The sequence below is a fragment of the Mirounga angustirostris genome, unplaced genomic scaffold (genome assembly GCF_029215605.1).
Source record: "Mirounga angustirostris isolate CCGP_5_RB_7025 unplaced genomic scaffold, mMirAng1.0.hap1 SCAF_1, whole genome shotgun sequence".
Lineage (NCBI taxonomy): Eukaryota > Metazoa > Chordata > Mammalia > Carnivora > Phocidae > Mirounga > Mirounga angustirostris.
In genome coordinates, this window is record NW_026991709.1 from 187,909,634 (window position 1) to 187,926,137 (window position 16,504).

General features: G+C 40.6%; 1 protein-coding gene across 4 annotated transcripts in view; it reads left to right on the forward strand.

Annotated features, from left to right (window-relative positions):
- Positions 1 to 16,504, forward strand: part of FHIT (fragile histidine triad diadenosine triphosphatase) — a 1,508,464-nt gene that overhangs the window by 580,193 nt on the left and 911,767 nt on the right. Inside the window, exon 1 of one of the 4 annotated variants that reach the window (XM_064594298.1) lies at positions 14,945 to 15,182. The exons of the other annotated variants lie outside the window; for them this stretch is intronic. The gene's annotated coding sequence lies outside the window, so the exon portion shown is untranslated. Of the gene's footprint in view, positions 1 to 14,944; positions 15,183 to 16,504 lie in introns of those variants that run through there. 4 annotated transcript variants of the gene reach the window in all.

A 16,504-nucleotide genomic window follows, 5' to 3' on the forward strand; every position in this document is an offset into this window, starting at 1 on the left:
CCACTGAACTGGAAATTTGTTGGGGCACCACTCCGGGTCTGAAACCTTTCCCTGGCAGCTGGGCTTGTCCGCAGAGGCAAGCTATGGCGCGTGGTGAAATCGCGCAGATGGAGACTGGGCAGCACTCGGGCGTGGGCTCGTGCTCTCCCCTGGCTCGCTCAAATTAAGCTGCCTGAGCGTGTTCCTGGGGAGGCTGAAGGTTTGTCAGGGGTCAGCTAGCATTTCTGAATAGCTCTCCAGAATGCCAGGAGCGTACATATCCCTTTCCCAAGTGAGAGCAGGCACAGTTACTGCAAAATAGCTCAAAAGATTTTTCTAAATTTGGATCGCTTTGTTTGGCAACTTCGATTAATCTGAAGGACATCAGGCAACGCCGTCTTTCTTATAATTCCGTTTTGATCCTTGATTCCATAGTTCCTCAGGTAACGAGTGTTGCAAGTGTGTAAACATTCCTTTTTTTTATACTTAAAGAGAATTGCTATTAATTGTATTTCTAATCGTAACTAATGTTTGTTGTGTGCTTACTGTGGGGCTAGGCACTGTGCTGGCAGCTTTACATGTGTTATTAGATATAATCCTTGCAGTAGTCCTATAATACAGGAACTTTTCTTTTTCTTTTTTTTTTTTAAGATCTTTATTTATTCATTTGAGAGAGACAGTATGAGCGGGGGGGGGGGGGGCAGAGGGAGAGAGAGAAGCAGACTCCCCGCTGAGCAGGGAGCCAGAAGCTGGGCTCCATCCCAGCACCCTGAGATCATGACCTGAGCCGAAGGCAGACGCTTAACCAACTGAGCCACCCAGGTACCCCTTTATTATTTTTCTTATACAGATAGAAAAACTGAGATTCAGAGAGGTTAAGTAATTTTCCCAAGATTACACAGCTAGTCAATGATGCGATCAGGATGGGGAATCAGGTAGGTATGACTCATACTTCATGTTCCTAACCACCATACATACTACCCTGCCCTGTTGGTGCAGGTTAATAAACTATATATGAGGATACTTTGAACACATTTTCTTCCTGGGAGTTAAAGGCTATTTTACTTATTTTTAAATTAGAGAACTTGACTTTCCTTTTAGGCTTGTCTTAATCTACACTTGCTTTTTCCAGAGCAGGAAACAAAAGCTCAGAGAATTAAAATGTCAGCAGTGTGGCTAGGTCTTCTTACCCACTCGCTCTTTCTTATATTCTTTTTTGCTCGCAAAGCATCGGCTTCTTAGAGAGTTCAAGGTCAAATTTCAAGGTTCTATGTTCTTGATAACTTGCTTAGTGTTCCAAGGCTATGGAAGCTATGGTTCTTTGCTTTCTCAGGGTCTAGAAGGGACCTTTGTTATATTGTCTGAAAAGATGGTAAGGGAACCAACGGACTCCTAAAAGAAAGAGAACTTTGCATCTTTTTTTCTAGATGATGCTGAATTTTAGAAACAAGGCTCATTCACATTGAGGTTTATTTATGATTTGAGAATAAGAAAAAGATACTAACAAGTATCCTTATAAGCATTCATATTAGCTTATTGTAGATATGCTGTAAATTATATAAATTAATATAGTAGTAAATATAAATTATCCCCTGGGGGTTCTTTTGAGCAATCTGAGAGATTTTGGATTTTTCATCTAATTAATTTTATTTTATTAATATCCAGATCTGGAAGTCAGGACCTAAATTTTGTGCCTTTGTCACTACTTTTTGACCCTGAGGAAACCCATGTTTTAGTTCCATATTTGGAGAAGAGGTGCCCTTCCTATGGCATCTCTTCTGTATTCAGGTTAATCAAGACATCTGTGCATACCAACACAAAAGACTTGAGTCCTTTAGTAATGGGCCCAATGCAACTTTAACTTTGGAGCTAAGAGAGTTGTTGTATTTTCTTTGTCCGAGGACATGTGCAGGTATAAAAAACATATGCTGAAGGTGGTTCCTGTGGAAAAAAAAAATGGTCTTTCCATCTTCTGTGGTACTTGAGAAATTAGAACTCCTGGCAGAAATTAGAGAAATCATTCTCATGGCTCATTTTCTGTGGCTACTAACCAGTCTTAGAGGAACCAACAGTTTGAGAAGCAGGTAGCCACTGAAGAGGCTTGTGGCTGTCCGCATGATTTCCCCTCACTTCTGGAAGCTAACAGTTCTTTGAGGATAAGAAGCAGCCCTGCTTCCCTGAATCCTCCCCAACCATGAACAACACGTTCTGGTTGAATCTAGACGCTTTGGCATAATAGTTTCAATTTTAGAAGTTCTACCCATGGTGTTCTGTTTATGCATCCCTAAATCCTGGTAGAAGATGCTGGTGACCTGCACAGGGTTGCGGAGCTGGGTCGTACACACAATTCTAAGCAACAGCTAATAGTTTTCCATGCTTCCTCGCAGAGAAAACTGGGTTTTTGCAATACACAATGATTTATTGTTCGAGGTGCAAATGAGGAGAGTCAGGTTCTAAAATAGTTTTGAGATCATTCTGAAGGAAAGGCTCACACTCTGTGTAAGTCATTATCTGGGGACTGCTGTGTGACATGTGCATGGGGTGGCATATGGTGGCAGTGGATGGATGGGGGCCCAGCAAAACTTCAGAGACTATTTGATGGATTTCTCTGAGACTCTGAATTGAGACAGTGCCTCAGGAGATGAAAGCAGGGCATTATTCATAAGTTATTCCCCCTTCCTAACTTCCACACTTCTCTAAGGGATAATTAATTTTTTTTTTTTTTCCTTTATCGAGGGAACCTCTCTCTGGGTTAGAGACTGATGGATGGACAGGTCGGGCAAGCATAAGCATTTCTTGCCATCTACCTTCTGTGTTTCCTCCCTTCTTTTTTTTATCTTCTGTGTTTCTGCTTGGATCCTCTTGGTGTAAATCAGAATAATAGTGAAACCGTGTAGGGGCATTGGAAAGGCAGGCCTCTGTTTTTAGGCTCCCTGGAAAATTTTCCCTTTATTTGATTTTGGTGGCTTCAGTCATATCTTCTAATACAGTTTCATACAAATGTAATCTGGCTTCCCCAGCCTAGTACAACCCAAATCAAAATGATATTGTACCTCTTCACAGCTGTAAATCCTTCCTCAAATTAAGGCTCTGAAACCTAATCTGCTAGAGGTCTACAGAGAAGGAGGGGAGCTCCAGCACCCCACCACGAATAGCATTAAGCATCTAATGACAACTTGACAGAGACTTTTATCTTTTGTCCCTGTGAAATAAAATCTTCAAAGTTATCTGCCTTTTCTTTGAAACTTAGCACAGGCTGTACTTGGCCAGGTGTCTCAAAGCTGATACCAAGAGGGCAAAGATTGAGAGTTGTTTTTTACCCACTTATTTCTGGGGCTTCCTTTTTTTTTTTTTTTTTTTTAAATGACCTGGGAAGAAGTGAGGGTAAAATCAGAGATGTGGCTGCTTTCCAATAAGGTTAAAGATACAGAGTCACAGAATACCAACAGGAACTCAAGCAGGAGATTGATGAATTAATTGAATTTACCAATTAGCCAATGGATTAATTACTCTGTGTAAAGCAGAGTGAGATCAAGAGAGGAGGAGGATCAAGTTTTAGGGGACAGGGAGGATCAGAAAGCCAGAGATCTAGATGAGGTGAAGCTCCTGGAAAAACTCAACTGATGGTGTTGTGTGAGTAGACAGGGGGCCTGGCCAAATCTGCAGGCAGGGCTGGTATGGGGCTCAGTAAATAAGGGCATTTTAATACGTAAGAGAGACACTAAGCCAAAGCCTTAGAAATTTAGAACACAGTTCTCAAAGAGGCTTCTGGTGGTGGTTTAATGCTACCTTTTTATCATCATTTCAGGAATTGTCTAGGGCTTCTAGACCCATTCATCTGAAGCAGGGCTCTGATGGTTTTGGGAAGAGACCTGATTCTCTTAGGCCTAAATGAGGGGATGAGCCCACATCTTCGGATCATTCAGGGTATTGCTGGGCATTTAGGTCTCCCTGTGGGCCAGGTGTGGGCTGATTATTCAGAACCATTTGTTTTCTTTACAACAGCATTTTCTCTCGGAGTCAACTTCCTTACATTGCTTTTCATTCATGTAAATGATGGACTACACTCTGTTCTATGGTGTCAGCTACAGATGCCAGAATATACCCCTTGGGTTTCCTGAGATAACTTTGAAAATGAGGCCAGATCTCCTGGCTAGAAGACTCTTGGGGTATTCTATCAATACACAGAATTCTTTAGCATAGGTATCAGGGTCCCAGGTTGAACCACTCTCTGGAAGGATACTTTCAGAAAGATACCATGAGACAAACTATCCTTTCATCACTTCCATTCCTAGGGCAGCCAGTATAATGAAGAAACAGGAGCAGATTGCTAATACTATCATTCATTGAAAAAATGTGTTTTTAGGATCTGGGAATACTTGGCAAATAAAATGGATAGCATTTCTATCCTCATGTTGTTCATATTGTCATTTTTTAAAAGATTTATTTATTTATTTTAGAGCGAGCGAGTGAGAGAGCAGTGGGGGGAGGGGCAGAAAGAGAGAGGGAGAGAGAGAATAATCCCACGCAGACTCCCTGCTGAGCATGGAGCCTGATGTTGAGCTCTATCCCGTGACCCCGAAATCATGACCTGAGCCAAAATCAAGAATCAGATGCCTAACCAACCGAGCCACCGAGGCACCCCACATATTGTCATCTTTAAGTGAATACTGTGTTTTAAAGATTGCAAGTAGCCTGAAGTAAGTTGGGACTTCTTATCGGAGGGATGCAGTATGCATAGACAACATTATAGCAGCCCACTGAGGCAAAAGAAGGGAAAAAGGAAAAACAGGAAAGGCATTATTCTGGAATCTGACCAATGAAGGTTACTCACTTTTAAGGGAAAATAACTTATCAGAGAAAGATAGATTTGACTAATCATTAGTTTATTTTTTTTTCCCTTTGAGTTTACTTTAATTCTGCTTTAATATTGGGCATGGCTTTGGTCATGCTAAGCCAGGCTCTGCTTTGATAATAAGCAACTTCTAAGTCTCCGAGGTTTAAAGAGAAGTTTATTGGTGTTCCATTTCTGATATGGGATTGTGAGGAGCTCCACAGACCTATTCCCCAGCAAAACAACCATAACTGGTGAAAATGATAAAAAGAAACCCAATCATTTAAAATCTTTGGGGGGTTGCCTGGGTGTCTCAGTTGGTAAAATGTCTGCCATCAGCTCAGGTCATGATCCCAGGGTCTTGGGATCAAGCCCCACATCGGGTTCCTTGATCAGTGGGGAGCCTGCTTCTCCCTCTCCTTCTGCCTGCTGCTCCCTCTGCTTGTGCTCTCTCTTTCTCTCTCTCAGTCAAATAAATAAATAAAATCTTGAAAAAAAATAGTCTTTGGAATTGTCCTAATTGTATGGAGCAAATGAAGAAATATTTAAGAAAATCTAAGTCTTGACAAGAGCAGCAAGGGCATATGACGTTTGAGCTACAACTTTCTCCCCTTCACCCCCACCCCATTTCACCCAATACAGTCAGATGGAAGCTCTACTCTGGGCAGATGGGGCCAAGAAGATGGAGCTTACTTTCTCGTCAGTTCTCAGTCAAGGGATATGGTGTCTCATTAAGAGGGGCAGGCCACCAGCATTCCTCATCCTGTCCAGCTCTGAGTTACAGAAGCTAAATTCCTAGTGAATATAGCTAACAGGTTAGAGGCCGCCTTCTTCCACCCAACCTGCACACATGGGGTGGAGGCTCTACCCCAGCTGTGGCAGCTGAGAGTACTGAGATACAGATTACCCTGGCTTAGCTTGCTGGCAGGAGAGAGGTTCCACCCTATGAGAGGCAAGTCAAAAGTACCAAAGACTTGGGGCACCTGGGTGGCTCATTTATTAGGCATCTGCCTTCGGCTCAGGTCATGATCCCAAGGTCCTGGGATCGAGCCCCGCATCAGGCTCTCTGCTTGGTGGGAAGCCCGCTTCTCCCTCTCCCACTCCCCCTGCTTGTGTTCCCTCTCTCGCTGTCTCTCTCTCTCTGTCAAATAAATAAATAAAATCTTAAAAAAAAAAGAATACCGAAGACTACCACCCCTAATCAGTACACTGCTCACAAAGCAAGGGTGTCACTCCAGTCCCCAGCTTCAGAGCAGTGGCTCAAAGATTTGCTAGGGAGAGAGGCAGGCTAAAAGAAAAGAGAGTCTAAAACTCTACCCAAAGGAACTCACTTGATTTGGAACGGAGTGTGGGGAATTTTAAGTCTAAGGGTGCTCTCCAAAACAATAGAGATTGTGGTGGTAAATAATTAAGAGGTTGATAGCTCTATAAGAGCAACAACCTAACCATGGCTCACTTGGTTTACCAGACATTATCAAGGAAGATGTATCCTCCTGAAATCATAAAAAACAAAACAAAATAAAACAAGACTAGCCTCAAAAGTACCCCCACAAAAGGGCGTGAATTTAATTGGATCAAACTGTGGAGGAATTATGCCCCCCTGGGGTGTTATAAAAACCAATAGAACAATCAGCTAGAAATTAGTGAAACCTAACACTGGGATGTGATAATAAATGATGCACACAGCTTAATGGATCAGGGGAAAAGAGAAATGGATCAAGGAAAAAAAGTCAAAGAGGACCTTGAATGCACAGTCTTCTCCAGTATACATGGAATGTTCTTCAGATACACCAGAAAACAAACCTCAACAAATTTAAAAGGATTTAAATCATATAAACTATGTTATTTGGCCACAATATTGTAGAATTACAAAACAGTAAGAGAAAATTCTGAAATTCGCAAACACATGGAGATTAAAGAATATACCTCTAAAAACAATGGGCCATAAAGAAATCACAAGGGAAATTACAAAAAACCCCACAAAAAGCAAACTAAAAACAAACAAAAAAACTTTTTGATGCATGAAAATGAAGACAGACATACCAAAGTATATGCAGTGTTAGTAAATGCTTAGTGGGAATGTTTATAGCTCTAAACACTTGTATTAAAAAGAAAGAAAGATCTCAAGTCAGTAATCTATTCTTTCACCTTAAGAAGCTACAGAAAGAAAAGCAAAATGAACTCAAAGCAAACAGAAGGATAGAAATAAAGATTAGAGTAGAAATTAATAAAATAACAAATCAACATAAGGAAAAGTTGTTTCTTTGAAAAGATCAGCAAAAATGACAAACATTTTGCTCAAATCACCAAGCAGAAAAGAGGGAAGACTCAAATTACCAAAATCAGGCATGAAAGAAGGGACATTACTACTGACCTTATAGAAAGAAACAAGGATTATAAGGTAAATAGCATGAACAAATGTATGCCAACAAATTAGATGAAATGCACAAATTGCTAGAAAGATAAATACTATATGTCAGTTCAATGGAATGGCATTGAGATTCCAGAAATAAAACTTCACATTTACTGTGAATGATTATCACCTAGTCTGCCAAAACAGTTCGATAGAAAAAAAATGATCTGGGGGTGCCTGGGTGGCTCAGTTGGTTAAGCAACTGCATTTGGGTCGGGTCATGACCCTGGAGTCCCAGGATCGAGTCCCACCTTGGGCTCCCTGCTCAGTGGGGAGTCTGCTTCTCCCTCTGACCCTCTCCCCTCTCAGGTGCTCGCTCTCTCTCTCTCTCAAATAAATAAAATCTTTAAAAAAAAAAAGAAAAAGAAAAAGAATAATCTCAACAAATTATATGGACAATTGGATATCCACATGCTAAAGAATGAAATTGGAGCCCTACCTCACGCCATATTAAAAAATTACCTCAAAATTGATCAAAGACCCAAATGTAAAAGATACAACTGTAAAATTCTTAAAAGAAAACATAAGCATCAATTTTCTTGACTTTGAATTACTCAGTGGTTTTTTTAAATTTGTTAAAAGCACAAGCAGCGAAAGGAAAAACAGATGAATATCTTCGAAATTAAAACTTTCTTTCTTCAGAAGATTCCATTGGGAGTGAAAAGACTATCCACAGAATAAGTGAGAGTATTTATAAAACATGTATCTAATAAAGGAGTTGTGGGGTGCCTGGGTGGCTCATTCATTAGGCGTCTGCCTTCAGCTCAGGTCATAACCCCAGGATCTTAGGATCAAGCCCCACATCAGGCTCCCTGCTCGGCAGGAGACTGCCTCCCCATCTCTCACTCTCCCTGCTTGTGTTCCCGCTCTCACTATCTCTCTGTCAAACAAATAAATAAAATCTTAATAAATAAATAAATAAATAAATAAATAAAGTTGTATCTAAATATATGATCTATATAATATATAGAAAATATCTCTATAAATAATAATTTTGAAACAACCCAATTAAAAATGGCCAAAGGACCTGAATAGATATTTATCCAAAAAGGATATATAAATACTCAATAAGCTCATGGAAAGCTGCTTAAAATCATTAGCTATCAGGGAAAAGCAAATCAAAACCACAGTAAGATACCACATTACCCCTACTGGAGTGCTTATTTTTATTTTTATTTTTTTTTTTTATTTTTTTTTTATTTTTTATTTTTTTTTTTTTTTCTCAGAGCCTTAACATAATTAAAGTTTACTTCTTAAAGTCATTTTTGTCTAATTTTAGTATAGCCACACCCATTTTGTTAAGGGAACGGTTTACACAATATATATTTTTCCATTGTTTATTTTCAGCCTATTTGTGTTTTTTAACTTAAAATGTATTTCTTTTTTTTTTTTTTTTTTTTTTTTTAATTTTTTTATTCTTATGTTAATCCCCTTACATTACAACATTAGTTTTAGATGAAGTGTTCCATGATTCATTGTTTGTGCACAACACCCAGTGCTCCATGCAGAATGTGCCCTCCTAAATACCCACCACCAGGCTAACCCATCCTCCCACCCCGCTCCCCTCTAGAACCCTGTTTGTTTTTCAGAGTCCATCGTCTCTCATGGTTCGTCTACCCCTCCGATTTCCCCCGCTTCATTCTTCCCCTCCCGCTACCTTCTTCTTCTTCTTCTTTTTTTTTTTTTCTTAACATATATTGCATTATTTGTTTCAGAGGTACAGATCTGAGATTCAACAGTCTTGCACAATTCACAGCGCTTACCAGAGCACATACACTCCCCAGTGTCTATCACCCAGTCCCCCCATCCCTCCCACCCCACCCCCCACTCCAACAACACTCAGTTTGTTTCCTGCGATTAAGAATTCCTCATATCAGTGAGATCATATGATACATGTCTTTCTCTGTTTGACTTATTTCACTCAACATAATACCCTCCAGTTCCATCCACGTCGTTGCAAATGGCAAGATCTCATTCCTTTTGATGGCTGCATAATATTCCATTGTATATATATACCACATCTTCTTTATCCATTCATCTGTCGATGGACATCTTGGCTCTTTCCACAGTTTGGCTATTGTGGACATTGCTGCTATAAACATCGGGGTGCACGTAGCCCTTCGGATCCCTACTTTTGTATCTTTGGGGTAAATACCCAGTAGTGCAATTGCTGGATCATATGGTAGCTCTATTTTCAACTTTTTGAGGAACCTCCATACAGTTTTCCAGAGTGGCTGCACCAGCTTGCATTCCCACCAACAGTGTAGGAGGGTTCCCCTTTCTCCGCATCCCCGCCAACATCTGTCGTTTCCTGACTTGTTCATTTTAGCCATTCTGACTGGTGTGAGGTGATATCTCATTGAGGTTTTGATTTGGATTTCCCTGATGCCGAGCGATATTGAGCACTTTTTCATGTGTCTGTTGGCCATTTGGATGTCTTCTTTGGAAAAATGTCTGTTCATGTCTTCTGCCCATTTCTTAATTGGATTCTTTGTTCTTTGGGTGTTGAGTTTGATGAGTTCTTTATAGATTTTGGATACTAGCCCTTTATCTGATATGTCATTTGCAAATATCTTCTCCCATTCTGTCGGTTGTCTTTTGGTTTTGTTAACTGTTTCCTTTGCTTTGCAAAAGCTTCTTATCTTGATGAAGTCCCAATAGTTCATTTTTGCCCTTGCTTCCCTTGCCTTTGGCGATGTTTCTAGGAAGAAGTTGCTTCGGCTGAGGTCAAAGAGGTTGTTGCCTGTGTTCTCCTTTAGGATTTTGATGGACTCCTGTCTCACATTGAGGTCTTTCAACCATTTGGAGTCTATTTTTGTGTGTGGTGTAAGGAAGTGGTCCAGTTTCATTCTTCTGCATGTGTCTATCCAATTTTCCCAACACCATTTGTTGAAGAGACTGTCTTTGTTCCATTGGACATTCTTTCCCGCTTTGTCGAAGATTAGTTGACCATAGAGTTGAGGGTCCATTTCTGGGCTCTCTATTCTGTTCCATTGATCGATGTGTCTGTTTTTGTGCCAGTACCATGCTGTCTTGATGATGACAGCTTTGTAATAGAGCTTGAAGTCCGGAATTGTGATGCCACCGGCTTTGCTTTTCTTTTTCAATATTCCTCTGGCTATGCGGGGTCTTTTCTGGTTCCATACAAATTTTAGGATTATTTGTTCCATTTCTTTGAAAAAAGTGGATGGTATTTTGATGGGGATTGCATTGAATGTGTAGATTGCTCTAGGTAGCATTGACATCTTCACAATATTTGTTCTTCCAATCCATGAGCATGGAACGTTTTTCCATTTCTTTGTGTCTTCCTCAATTTCTTTCATGAGTATTTTATAGTTTTCTGAGTACAGATCCTTTGTCTCTTTGGTTAGATTTATTCCTAGGTATCTTATGGTTTTGGGTGCAATTGTAAATGGGATCGACTCCTTAATTTCTCTTTCTTCTGTCTTGTTGTTGGTGTATAGGAATGCCATTGACTTCTGTGCATTGATTTTATATCCTGCCACTTTACTGAATTCCTGTATGAGTTCTAGCAGTTTTGGGGTGGAGTCTTTTGGGTTTTCCACATAAAGTATCATATCATCTGCAAAGAGTGAGAGTTTGACTTCTTCTTTGCCAATTTGGATGCCTTTGATTTCTTTTTGTTGTCTGATTGCTGTGGCTAGGACTTCCAATACTATGTTGAATAGCAGTGGTGATAGTGGACATCCCTGCCGCGTTCCTGACCTTAGGGGGAAAGCTCTCAGTTTTTCCCCATTGAGAATAATATTTGCTGTAGGTTTTTCATAGATGGCTTTTATGATATTGAGGTATGTACCCTCTATCCCTATACTCTGAAGAGTTTTGATCAAGAAAGGATGCTGTACTTTGTCAAAAGCTTTTTCGGCATCTATCGAGAGGATCATATGATTCTTGTTCTTTCCTTTGTTAATGTACTGTATCACATTGATTGATTTGCGGATGTTGAACCAACCTTGCAGCCCAGGGATAAATCCCACTTGGTCATGGTGAATAATCCTTTTAATGTACTGTTGGATCCTATTGGCTAGTATTTTGGTGAGAATTTTTGCATCCATGTTCATCAGGGATATTGGTCTGTAATTCTCCTTTTTGATGGGGTCTTTGTCTGGTTTGGGGATCAAGGTAATGCTGGCCTCATAAAATGAGTTTGGAAGTTTTCCTTCCGTTTCAATTTTTTGGAACAGTTTCAGAAGAATAGGTATTAATTCTTCTTGAAATGTTTGGTAGAATTCCCCTGGGAAGCCATCTGGCCCTGGGCTTTTGTTTTTTGGGAGATTTTTGATGACTGCTTCAATTTCCTTAGTGGTTATAGGTCTGTTCAGGTTTTCTATTTCATCCTGGTTCAGTTTTGGTAGTTGATACATCTCTAGGAATGCATCCATCTCTTCCAGGTTATCTAATTTGCTGGCATAGAGTTGCTCATAATATGTTCTTATAATTGTTTGTATTTCTTTGGTGTTGGTTGTGATCTCTCCTCTTTCATTCATGATTTTGTTGATTTGGGTCATTTCTCTTCTCTTTTTGATAAGTCTGGCCAGGGGTTTATCAATCTTGTTAATTCTTTCAAAGAACCAGCTCCTAGTTTCGTTGATCTGTTCTACTGTTCTTTTAGTTTCTATTTCATTGATTTCTGCTCTGATCTTTATGATTTCTCTTCTCCTGCTGGGTTTAGGCTTTATTTGCTGTTCTTTCTCCAGCTCCTTTAGGTGTAGGGTTAGGTTGTGTACTTGAGACCTTTCTTGTTTCTTGAGAAAGGCTTGTATTGCTATATACTTTCCTCTTAGGACTGCCTTTGCTGCATCCCAAAGATTTTGAACAGTTGTGTTTTCATTTTCATTAGTTTCCATGTATTTTTTTAATTCTTCTTTAATTTCCTGGTTGACCCATTCATTCTTCAGTAGGATGCTCTTTAGCCTCCATGTATTTGAGTTCTTTCCGACTTTCCTCTTGGGATTGAGTTCTAGTTTCAAAGCATTGTGGTCTGAAAATAGGCAGGGAATGATCCCAATCTTTTGGTACCGGTTGAGACCTGATTTATGACCTAGGATGTGGTCGATTCTGGAGAATGTTCCATGGGCAGTAGAGAAGAATGTGTATTCCGTTGCTTTGGGGTGGAATGTTCTGAATATGTCTGTGAAGTCCATTTCGTCCAGTGTGTCATTTAAAGTCTTTATTTCCTTGTTGATCTTTTGCTTAGATGATCTGTCCATTTCAGTGAGGGGGATGTTAAAGTCCCCCACTATTATTGTATTGTTGTTGATGTGTTTCTTTGCTTTTGTTATTAATTGCCTTATATAATTGGCTGCTCCCATGTTAGGGGCATAGATATTTACAATTGTTAGATCTTCTTGTTGGATAGATCCTTTAAGTATGATATAGTGTCCTTCCTCATCTCTTATTACAGTCTTTGGTTTAAAATCTAATTTGTCTGATATAAGGATTGCCACCCCAGCTTTCTTTTGGTGTCCATTAGCATGGTAAATGGTTTTCCACCCCCTCACTTTCAATCTGGGGGTGTCTTTGGGTCTAAAATGAGTCTCTTGCAGACAGCATATCGATGGATCTTGTTTTTTAATCCAGTCTGTTAGCCTGTGTCTTTTGATTGGGGCATTTAGCCCATTTACATTCAAGGTAACTATTGAAAGATAGGAATTTAGTGCCATTGTATTGCCTGTAAGGTGACTGTTACCATATATTGTCTGTGTTCCTTTCTGGTCTATGTTGCTTTTAGGGTCTCTCTTTGCTTAGAGGACCCCTTTCAAGATTTCCTGTAGGGCTGGTTTTGTGTTTGCAAATTCCTTTAGTTTTTTTTTGTCCTGGAAACTTTTTATCTCTCCTTCAATTTTCAATGACAGCCTAGCTGGATAGAGTATTCTTGGCTGCATATTTTTCTCATTTAGTGCTCTGAATATATCCTGCCAGTCCTTTCTGGCCTGCCAGGTCTCTGTGGATAGGTCTGTTGCCAATCTAATGTTTCTACCATTGTAGGTTACATATCTCTTCTCCCGAGCTGCTTTCAGGATTTTCTCTTTGTCTGTGAGACTTGTAAGTTTTACTATTAGATGTCGGGGAGTTGACCTATTTTTATTGATTTTGAGAGGGGTTCTCTGTGCTTCCTGGATTTTCATGCCTGTTTCTTTCCCCAAATTAGGGAAGTTCTCTGCTATAATTTGCTCCATTATACCTTCTGCCCCCCTCTCTCTTTCTTCTTCTTCTGGGATCCCAATTATTCTAATGTTGTTTCGTCTTATGGTATCACTTATCTCTCGAATTCTGCCCTCATGATCCAGTAGTTGTTTATCTCTCTTTTTCTCAGCTTCTTTATTTTCCAGCATTTCATCTTCTATATTACTGATTCTCTCTTCTGCCTCATTTATTCTAGCAGTTAGTGCCCCCATTTTTGATTGCACCTCATTAATAGCCTTTTTGATTTCTACTTGGTTGGATTTTAGCTCTTTTACTTCTCCAGAAAGAGTTTCTCTAATAACTTCCATATTTTTTTCAAGCCCAGCTAGTATCTTTAAAGTGATGATTCTGAACTCTAGATCTGACATCGTACTAATGTCCGTATTGAGTAGGTCCCTGGCAGTCGGTACTGCCTCTTGTTCTTTTTGTTGAGGTGATTTTTTCCGTCTCGTCATTTTGTGCAGAGGAGAATAGATTAATGAGAGAACAAAATGCTAGCAGAGTAACCACGTCCCCAGAAAATATACTCTAAACAAATCAGAAAAGACCTGAAGCAGTGGGATAAGAAGGGGAAAGAGAGAAAAAAAAAAAAAAGAAAAAAAAAAGAAAAAGATAAAGATAAAAACAACAACAAACAAAACAAAAGAACAACAACAAAAGAAAAACCAGAATGTGATCAAATATGATCTATATGGTATATAGATCAGTGCCACACACTAGATTTGGGGTGTGTTTTGGTCTTTTAGAAGAAAGTGTCTCCCAAAATTTTAAAGAAAGAAAAACTTATATATGTACAAAAATAAGGGTTGATATGATGAAGGGATGGAAAATGACTGTAAAAATGGAAATTATAAAAAATTTTATAAAAGGAATTGATAAGAAGTTGTTTGAAAAAAGAAAGAGGATTTAAAAAAAGAAAAAAGAAAAAGAAAAAAAAAGGGAGAGGATGTGATCAGGCAGGGGAATAGAGAACACCATATACTAGAGATTTAGGGTATATTTTAATCTGTTAGAAGAAACTATCTCAAAATTTTAAAGAGAGAACAACTTATATATATAAGCCAAAAATATGGGTAACTACTATGAAGGGATAGAATATGACTCTAAAAATGAAAAATAAAAATGTTTTTTTTAAAAAAAGGGATTGATAAGATGTTGTTTGAAAAAGGGAAAAAGAAAAATTCAAAAAGAAATAAAAAGACAAAAAGACAGTTAAAAAAAAAATTAACTTTAAAAGACTAAGGAATCATGGTAAAAAAGCCGTGAATTCTATGTGCAGTAGTCCCTTAGCGCTGGAGTTCTGCTGTTCTCATTGATCGGTAAACTTGGTCTTGGCTGGCTGTTCTCGCTGATCTTCTGGGGAGGGGCCTGTTGCCGTGGTTTCCAAATGTCTCTGCCGGAGGCGGAATTGCCCTGCCCTTGCCCCCTCCCGGCTAAGTAATCTGCTCGGGTTTGCTCTCCGGGGCTTTTGTTCCCCGCGAGCTTTCCGTACAGCTTTGGAGGCGGAGAGTGAAAATGGCGGCCTCCCAATCTCCGCCCCGGAGGAGCCGAGAACTCGGGCCCGCTCCTCAGTGAGCCCCCAGAGAAAAGCCGTCAGTCACTCCCGTCTCCCCGGTCTGCAGCTGCACTCCGTGCTCAACCGGCCTGTGACCACGCGTTTCTATCTCTGGCACCGGACCCGGTCTGGAGTCTCCAAACCCAGCAGATCCCTGCGGTGCACTCCCGCGCGGCTCCTCCCGGGGGAGGAAGGTGAGTCTCCCCGGATCTGCCGCTTGTTGGGTCCCTGCTGGAGGAGCAGGGGCCCGACTGGGCCGCGGATCGCGGTTAATGGCAACCCCAGCTGAGAGCCCGCGCCTGGGCTCCGCCTCTGCAGCCGGCTTCCCTGCTGCGTTACCTGGGAGCTCTGCTGCCCTCAGGCACCCCCGGTCTTTCTGTGACCCCGAGGGTCCTGAGACCACACTGTCCCGGAGGGTTCCACCCCCCGCTGAGCCACCAGAGTGACGTCCCTCCGCGGAGCTGACTTTTAAAAGTTCCGATTTTGTGCTCCGCGGCTCTATCACTTGCCAGAAGCGGCCGACGGAGGCCCCTCCCCCGCCGTCTATCCTCCCGAATATCGCCTCGGATTCACTTCTCCGCACGTCCTACCTTCCAGAAAGTGGTCGCTTTTCTGCTGAGACAGTTGTTGCTCTTCTTTTCTTCGATCTCCTGTTGAGTTTGTAGGTGTTCAGAATGGTTTGATCCCTATCCAGCTGAATTCCAGAGAGGAGACGAAATCCAGGTCTCCTACTCCTCCGCCATCTTGCTCCGCCCCTTAAAATCTATTTTTTTTATTTTTTAAGTAATATATTTTTAAAAGATTTTATTTATTTGAGAGAGAGAGCAAGAATGAGTAGGGGGAGGGTCAGAGGGACAAGCAGACTCCCCGCTGAGTGGGAAGCTGGAAGTGGGGCTTGATTCCAGGACCCTGAGATCATGACCTGAGCCCCCCAAGTGCCCCTAATCTTTTTTTTTTTAAGATTTTATTTATTTATTTTAGAGAGAGACAGAGCACAATCAGGGGGAGGGGCAGAGGAAGAGAGAATCTGAAGCAGACTCTGCACTGATCACAGAGCCTGGCATGGGGCTCCATCCCACAACCATGAGATTATGACCTGAGCAGAAACCAAGAGTCAGATGCCTAACCAAGTGAGCCACCTAGGTGTCCCACCACTGGAAAGGTTATAATCCAAAGGAGGATGTAGAGAAATTGGAATACACTGCTGGTGGGAATGTAAATTGATGGAGAAACTTTGGAAAACAGTGATATATAATTCAGTAGTTTCACTCCTAGATATATATCCAAGAGATGAAAATATGCATGCACACAAACTCTTGTGCATGAATATTCATAGCAGTATATTTGCCAAAAAGTAGAAACCACTCAAGTGTTCATCAACTGATGAATATATAATAAACTGTGGTATATCCTTTCAGTGGAATATTTTTTGGCAATAAAAAGAAATGAGACACTGATGCATACTACAACATGGATGAAACTTGAAAACATTATATCAAGAGAGAGAAGCTAGTCA